We start from the raw sequence: 8754 nt of genomic DNA, 5'->3' as shown, positions 1-8754 counted from the left end.
ACACCTTGAGGCTTGATAATTCCATAAAGCATTTCCTATAATCTGTGAGAGATCCCTCAGTGCTTGAGTTAGGGGGAAATAAGCTTTTGGACAAAGGTTTTTAACCTTGTTCAAGTTGGTGATCCCCAACACTCTTCACTTAGGTTGTGTAAGTGAGAGTTTACTTTTGTTTCAGTTCTTACATTTTATACTATTGCTTTTGTTTTTATTATCTTATTCTATTTACTTGTAACTGTTGTTGAGAGTTGTAATATTCCTTTCTTTTGTTTCAAACACCTTTACTTGTACTCTTTTGCTTAGAGTTGTATTTTCATTATTCTCTTATTCTTCTTCCTTTTCTTTGTTTATATTTATTTTCAGTTATAGAGTTGTAACTTTATTTAATCAATTTTTATTTATTTGTAATATTTTTGTTTAGAGTTGTATATTCTTACCATGTCCATTGAAGCAAAACTATTTTTTCATAATAGTGCCAGCCCAGCCTATGATGGAAAACATGTGGGAGCCTTTGTATGAAAGGTTTAGGAAGCAACACCCTCCCACCTTTGACGGCGGTCCACACCCATTGCGAGCAGAACAATGGATGAACATTACTTCTTCTATCCTGGATTTCATGAGGGTGGAAAGGAATGAGAGAGTGGCTTGTGCCAGTTACATGTTGAGGAAGAATGCCCACATCTGGTGGGAAGTTGTGTCCTATAGGAGGGATGTGACTGCTATGACTTAGGATGAATTCAGAGACGTCTATAATGAGAAGTGTTACAGTGTTGTAGTTTGAGCTACAAAAGTGGATAAATTCATCAATTTGACTCAGAACAGAATGACCATCATAGAGTAGGCCTTGAAGTTTTACCGATTGGCCAAGTTCGCACCGGATTTGGTGCCTACTGATATGGGACGGAGGGATCGCTTTGTACGGGGGCTGAATGTGTTGATATCCCGGGATGTCAAGATAACATTGGATCGAGGACTACCACTTTTCCTCAGGCAGTGGAGAAAGTCCTTAATACTGAGGGAGCTAAAGATTAGATATGGAAAGAATGTACTGCAAGGGGCAATGCTGAGAGGACAATGCCTCTCTTCACTGGTTTTGGCTGAGGTAGTGGCCCCAGTGAGCAGAAGAGAAAGCCCTAGATTCTTTTGTTCCTCCTGGTTTAGATAGGTGGGCACAAGGTGCTTATGGTGGCCGTCAGAGTGAGGGAGAGAACTGGAGAAGCTTCCCAGATTGTCCACAGTGCAGGCGACGACATTTGGGGGAGTGTAGGGTTAAAGCATGCTTCATTTATGGGAGTGTCAGTCACCTGAGGAAGTTCTGCCCACAAGCCAAAAAAGAAGAACCAAAGAGGAGTGACAGCCTCACTCCAGCTAAAGTGTTCACTTTGACCTAGACCAAGGCTGAGGCTAGTCCCTCGGTCGTGACAAGTCATATTTCTAGTGATGGTTCTCCTTTTACTACATTGATTGATTCAGAAGCTACTCATTCGTTTATATTTGCTAGGGTGATAGACCGTTTGTGTAGACCTTGTGATTTGTATGCTAGAGGATTTAGGACTTTGTTGCCAGCTAGGGAACTGGTAGTCTCTAGGAGGTGGGTTGGAGCATTACCAGTGGAGAGAGACAATAAAGAGTTGTCTGTGGATCTGATTGAAATGGTGATGGGCAACATTCATATGATTCTGGGGATGGATTGGTTGTCAAAGTACGGGTCGACGATAGACTGCAGGCGTAGGGTGGTGACTATTGAGCCTAAAGAAGAGGAACCCTTCGTGTTTGGGGGGATTGTGAGTGGACCTCGAGTACCTATGATCTCTGCATTAAGAGCTAGAGACCTATTGCAAGAAAGTTGCATAGGATTCCTAGCAAACATAGTGGATACATCCAGGGTCGTTTTAGTTGGATCGGGTGAGACTAGGCTGGTGTGTGAGTTCCCTGATGTATTTCCAACCGATTTTCCAGAATTGCCACCACACCGAGAGATTGAGTTTTTCATAGAGTTGGCACTAGGAGTAGAACCAGTATCGAGGACACCTTACTGAATGGTGCCAGCAGAGTTAAGGAACTGAAGATTCTGTTGTAGGATTTACTAGATCTAGTATTCATCAGACCCATTTTTTCGCCATGGGGTGCTCTAGTGCTATTTTTCAAGAAGAAGGATGGGTCCTTAAGAATGTGCATTGACTATAGAGAGCTGAATAAGCTGACTATTAAGAATAAGTATCCACGACCCAGGATCGAAGACTTGTTTGACCGACTACAAAGGAAGATGATGTTCTCTAAGATTGACCTTCGGACTGGCTACCATCAATTAAGGATTAAGGAGGACATACCAAAGACCGCACTTCATACGAGGTATGGAGATTATGAATTCCTAGTCATGTCCTTTGGATTAACTAATGTCCTAGAAGCCTTTATGGATTTGATGAATATGGTCTTCAGGGATTACTTGGATAAGTTTGTGATCGTATTCATTGATGATATACTGGTGTACGCCCAATTAGAGACAGAGCACGAGCAGCATCTTCGTTTGGTACTACAACAACTGAGAGAGCATAGGCTATATGCTAAGTTCAGTAAATGTGAGTTTTGGTTGCCCCAAGTAACATTTGTGGGACACATTGTGAGTAAGGAGGGGATTCTACTGGATCTAACCAAGATTGAGGCAGAGAGAGATTGGCCAAGACTGAGTAGTGTACCAGAGTTTTGGAGCTTCTTGGGATTAGCAGGGTATTATCAGCATTTCGTTGAGGGATTCTCCAGAATAGCTACATCGTTGACTGAGCTGACACGTAAGAAGACTAATTATGTATGGACCATTAGATGTGAGAACAGTTTCAAAGAGTTGAAGCGGCGACTGATCACCTCTCAATAATTGAGTCTTCGATTAGACAAGGAAATTTTTGTGGTCTACAGTGATGCTTCATGGCAGGGTTTGGATTGTGTGCTGATGCAAGTAAGGAAGGTGATAGCCTATGCGTCTAGACAACTGAAGGAGTATGAGTAGAGGTATCCCACTCATCATCTGGAACTAGCAGCGGTGGTATTCACACTGAAAGTATAGAGGCATTATCTGTATGAAAAGAAGTGTGAAATATACACCGACAACAATAGTTTGAAGTGGTGGCCGACACGTTGAGTCGGAAGGAGCTAGGGAAATTATTTAGTTCGAGACATGTATCAGAAAAGTAAGCTGAAGAGATGACGAGAGCGGGAATCAAATTGGTAGTTGGTCAGCTAGCCAATATTGCTATTCAGTCCATGCTCCTTGAGTGGATGAGGGAAGCGCAGAAGGAGGATACACAGTTGAGGAAACACAAGGAGAATGTCTTAGCTGGATCAGCTAGAGACTTTTCTATTTCAGAGGTGGGTTCACTGAGGTATAAGGGTCATATTTGTGTTTCGATGGATTATGGTATCAGACAAGAAATTCTGGAGGAGTCTCATACCATTCCCTACTCCTTACATCTGGGTACGATGAATGGCGTGGTGGATTATGTGGCCAAGTGTTTAACTTGTCAGTAGGTGAAGGTGGAACATCAAAGGCCAGCAGGGTTGCTACAACTTTTAGGAGTTCTAGAGTGGAAGTGGGAGGATATCACATTGGACTTTGTGGTTGGATTACCAAAGACAATGGGACAACACGATTATGTGTGGGTGATTATGGATAGCTACACCAAATCAGCCCACTTTTTTCCTGTTAGAACAACTTACACGGTGGAGCAGTATGCCGAGTTCTATGTAAAGGAGATTATGCAACTCCATGGGGCTCCAAGGTCGATAGTATCCGACAGGGACCCCACCTTCACCTCTAAGTTTTGGGAGAGCCTGAAAAAGGCTATGGACACGCAGTTGTAGTTTAGTACCGCCTATCATCCTCAGCTGGATGGACAGTCTGAGATGACGATTGAGATACTAGAGGATATGTTGCGGGCCTGTGTGCTGGACTTTGGGGGATCTTAGAGTAACTATCTCCCTTTGATTGAGTTTTTTTATAATAACAACTATCAAGCAACTACCGGAGTGGCTCCGTATGAGATGTTGTATGGGAGGAAGTGCAGATCGCCCATCCATTGGGATGAGAGGAAATACTTAGGTCGTGAGGCCATTCAGAGGACTAACAAGGAAATTGAGAAGATTAGTGCTCGAATGCTCACCTCCCAGAGTAGACAGAAGAGTTACTGAGACTTGAAATGTAGAAGTGTAGCGAAAGGCAAGTTAAGTCCTAGGTTTGTTGGCCCCTTTGTGATTTTGGAATGGGTTGGAGAGGTGGCTTATAGATTGGCTATGCCTCCAGCTTTATCAGGGGGCCGTGTCAGATTCTACACATGTACTGAGATATGAAAACCTGGAGTTGGATCAAGACTTATCCTATGAGGAGAAACCGATTCAGATCCTAGATCGTAAAGATAAAGTCTTACGGAACAAGACTATTGCCTTATCAAAGGTGTTGTGGAGAAACATCAAGGTAGAAGAGGCAACTTGGGAGTTTGAATCTGATATGAGGGATCGATATCCCGAGTTATTCAGGTAAATTTCGAGGACGAAATTTCTATAAAGAGGGGATAGTTGGAACGTCCCAAATTTGCTAATAAGGCTTAATGCCTTGATTAGCGTGTTGCGAGGGCAATAATTGACTTAATTGTTTTATTACATGATTAATTGTGATGTATGTGTATCCGTACATGATTGCTTGAATTAAATGATTATATGACTAGATATGCATGTTTAGGAGAGTTAAATATGCATGTTGGCCTGTTCTAGTTAAAAAGGGCATATTTGTAATTTTGGCATGTTGAGGGCATAAATGTGATTATGTGTGTGGGTTGTGTTTGAGACCATAGTATTGTGGAGATATAACTGAGATGTGTGATTCGAGACAGTCCTAGGGAGCGAATTAGCAGAATAGTCACAACAGGGTCGAATACTCAGCTCTGGGTGAGCCTAGGGGTATTTTACGAATGTAGCATGTGTTCGGGGTTACCGGGTAATGGGTAGCTATTTAGTGATTGTTTGGGAATGTCGGGATTATTGAGGATTTATAGGACTACTTGAAGAATTAGCAGGAATGTGGAAAATGATGGGATTGCCCTTGGCGACATTAATTGGCTAAGGGTTAACCTAGGGACATTTTGGATATTTTGAAGCTGAGGATAGACTTAGACTTGGTTAAGACTCTAGAACTAATTAGAAAACACACTCTCTCAACCTTCCTCTTTCTCTCTCTCATTAATTTCACCCCCTCTATTTCTCTATGGGGGTTTTTTATGAAATTCAAGGAGGAAAGCTTAAAATTAAAAGGGAATTGAAGCTTGAAGTGTTTGGGTTTAGCTCACGATCAGATTCCCAGTTGAGGTAAGGTTATCTCTGTGTTTCTTTTGGTAATTTCTGCTGAGATTGAAGTTTAGCTAAGTCTTAGGCATAGGTTGAGTTTGATCTGAATTGGGGGAATTAGCTAGCTTTCTAAGGTGTTTGTAGTGCTTTAGCTGTAGTAAAGTTATTGAGGGACTTAATTATGGACTTAGAGCATGTTTGGACTGGTTTTTAGGGAGTTTAGAAATCTAAAACCATTGAAAAAAACTGGGTTCACAAGCCCGAGCGACGACCCTGTTCTTCAGGCGCCGCAACCCGTATGAACCAAGAAGGCCCTAGGAGCCTCTGAAATTATCCAAGGGCTGCGATGCAGGCTGAGGCGCATCGCGGTCCGTGTCCCTCAGAAGAGAGCCTTTGGGCTCTTTGATTTGTAGCACACCAAGACCCTAGGAGGTTTGTTCGGGCTCAAATTAGGGGAAATGACCAATTTAGGATTTTAAGCTCAGGTACTCAAATTTAAAGGCTCGGGAAAGGTTCTACTATCCGGTTTAGTAAAATTCAAAGTCTTGGAGGCTATAATATTCTTCTGAAGTTTTAAATTGGTTTAGGGCTTGAGGGATGTTTATTTTTATTGCATTGTGACTAGGTTTTACTGCCAAGGCTCGAGTTTAGGGGATCGTACTCAGGATCGCACTAGTCGGTCAACTCAGGACACAGGTAAGAAACTGTTTGTGCCCGTAGAGCTGGGAATGGCCTGATTATCTGTGTTTGATGTGATGTACAAATGTTTATAATCATTATGCCATATTTGTTTGTTTATGACTAATCGACGAAGGCCGGGATCGGCGAAGGCCAGGATCGACGAAGTTCGAGAACGGCAACAAGCATGTTGAATGCAGGCCACCATGGCATGGCCACCTAGGATATTATACTCAACCGTTCGGTGTAGACCGCGAACCTAGTGCCTGGTAAAGCACCTTGGTCGGCATAGGCCATTATGTGAATAGTCTGTTATCTGTTTAAAGTTATGCATTTACTGGAATGAATTGTTATATGATATGTGCGTGAGTGTTCTTGTTGGGCCTTGGGTTACGGGTGCTCTATGGTGCAGGTAAGGGCAAGGGAAAGGCCGACCAAGCATGAGTTGGAGGGCATGGAGCGGCGCGTACATGTTTGGCCTACCTGGCCGCCATGGGTAGGGTTGTTTTGAGGGACATGTTATAAAAATTTGGTTTTAGGTCTACTCTACCCTAAATTTTGAATTGTAATTATATTTTGAAAGAATGTTTTGGGATCCCAAATTAACACTGTTATAATTTTAACAAATGTCCAACCCTTTTACACTTAATTTTCATGAAATGAGTATTTATTTTGGTTTAATCACAATTTTCAGTCTAATACCTCAATTAGCAAGTTAATGGAACCTTTTACAATCACATGGTAATAGCTATAGGGTAGTAGGGCGTTACAATATCTGTCTTTAGACTACTTTACTACTTGTTCGATTTGTGCACTTGCAAACATATTCATTATTTTTTCGCAACAAGTTTTTGGTGCAGTTTCTGGGGATTAAAAAGAAATTAAAATTGAATTACTATAGCAAAGAAAATATTGGATTTTAATCTAATTTTTTTTATTTGTTTACTAACTTTGGTTTCTAAATTTTTTGTGGTTGAAGGTGTATGCAAAATCTCGTCCCTAAAATATCCTACCATTAGATTCTGAAATCGAAAGAACTATATCTTCTTTTAGGAGAGAGCGAAGAGCTAGATCACAAAAATTGGCGGACCAAGTTAACAACAACAATGTACCAGCCAACATCAATAATGTTCCTTTGAATGCACCAGCAAACTGGACCCTGAGAGACTATTTTAGATCGGTTGTGAATGACAATTATTCGGGCATTCAAAGGCAACTAGTAAATGTCAACAAATTTGATCTTAAACCGTCCTTGGTTAACGTGGTGCAACAAAATCAATATTGTGGCCTAGCTGATGAAGACCCCAATATTCACTTGGCAACTTTCTTGGAGATTTGTGACACGATCAAGATCAATGGGGTCACAACAAGAAATGTGACTACTTGTAAAGATATGGCACAAAAATTCCTCACCAAATTCTTCCCGCCATTTAAAACGTCACAACTAAGGGCTGAGATTAGTCAATTTAGACAGATGGAGTATGAGCATTTATATGAGGCATGGGATAGATTTAAGGAGATGCTCATAAAGTGTCCTCAACATGGCATAGAGGATTGGTTTCAGGTTCAACTATTCTATAATGGGCTCAATGGTCCAACAAGATCACATATTGATACCTCATCTAGCGGAACCATTCTATCAAAGACATAATAGAGGCATTAATCTTGTTTAAGGATATGGCCATGAGTAATTGTCAATGCTAGAGTGAAAGGATCGGTGGTTAAGAAGGCAGCTGGGGTTTTTGAAGTAGATCAAATAACATCACTGATGGCACAGATGTCTGCTTTGACTAATCAGACTAAGGGCCTCACTGAAAATAAAGTAGCACCAAATCAAGAAACAATGAATGTGGCACAAGCTTCTAGTTTGAATGGGTAGGTGAATGAACAATGCCAATATGTCAATTAGAACTAAAACTTTAGGCCAAACAAAAACTTGCCCACATACTACCATCTTGGCCTTTACAGTCATGAAAATTTTTCCTATGCCAATAATAGAAACGTTCTCCAAACACCTCAAGAGCCACCTAGACAAATGGGGGAAAAGCCTTCACCATCAGTTGAAGAGTTACTAAAGACTTACATAGTGGACACCAAGGCAAGGCTAGAACAACATGACACTTGTCTCAACAATATTGAAACACATTGTACTAATATGGGAGAAACGATGAAGACATTGAAAACACAAGTGGATCAATTGGCCAATACTATGCAGAATCAATTGTCTAGATCTTTTCCTAGTGATACAGAGAAGAATCCAAAAGAGTGCAATGCAATAACTTTGAGGAGTGGAAAAGAATTGGACGATCCTACAGTTGAGAAGAAAAAGGTTGATGAGATCCCAATGAATAGTGAGAAAGAAGAAGACAAGCAAAAGGAGAAGATTCTGAAGAAAGGGCCATTGGTGGTTAATCTGGGTTCAATTACTTTTCCAGAAAACCCACTCTAGATTATTACTCCATTACCATTTCCTCAAAGATTTCATAAGGAGGCGATTGATGAACAATTTGCAAAGTTCTTGAATATTTTCAAGAAAATTCATATTAACATTCCTTTTGTAGATGCCCTTGAACAAATGCCAAACTACGCTAAGTTTATGAAGGAGGTGATATCTAAGAAGCGTAAGTTAGATGATTATGAAACAGTGTGAAGCTAACAGAAGATTGTAGTGCCATTATGAATAGATAATTACTGGAAAAGTTGAAAGATTCAGGAAGTTTTACAATTCCATGTGTTATTGGTAAGCTA

At 40.9% G+C, this 8754-nt stretch overlaps 1 non-coding gene across 1 annotated transcript; it reads right to left on the bottom strand.

Annotated features, from left to right (window-relative positions):
* Positions 1 to 7447: 7447 nt before the first annotated feature.
* LOC133820069 (small nucleolar RNA R71) lies at positions 7448 to 7554 on the bottom strand. The gene has a single exon (XR_009886503.1). It is a non-coding gene; the product is annotated as a small nucleolar RNA R71 (small nucleolar RNA).
* Between the last annotated feature and the right edge of the window lie 1200 nt (positions 7555 to 8754).

The sequence above is a fragment of the Humulus lupulus genome, chromosome 2, assembly GCF_963169125.1.
Source record: "Humulus lupulus chromosome 2, drHumLupu1.1, whole genome shotgun sequence".
NCBI classification, from domain to species: domain Eukaryota; kingdom Viridiplantae; phylum Streptophyta; class Magnoliopsida; order Rosales; family Cannabaceae; genus Humulus; species Humulus lupulus.
Note: the sequence above shows the minus strand (reverse complement) of the source record. Positions and strands in the feature narration are given on the sequence as shown.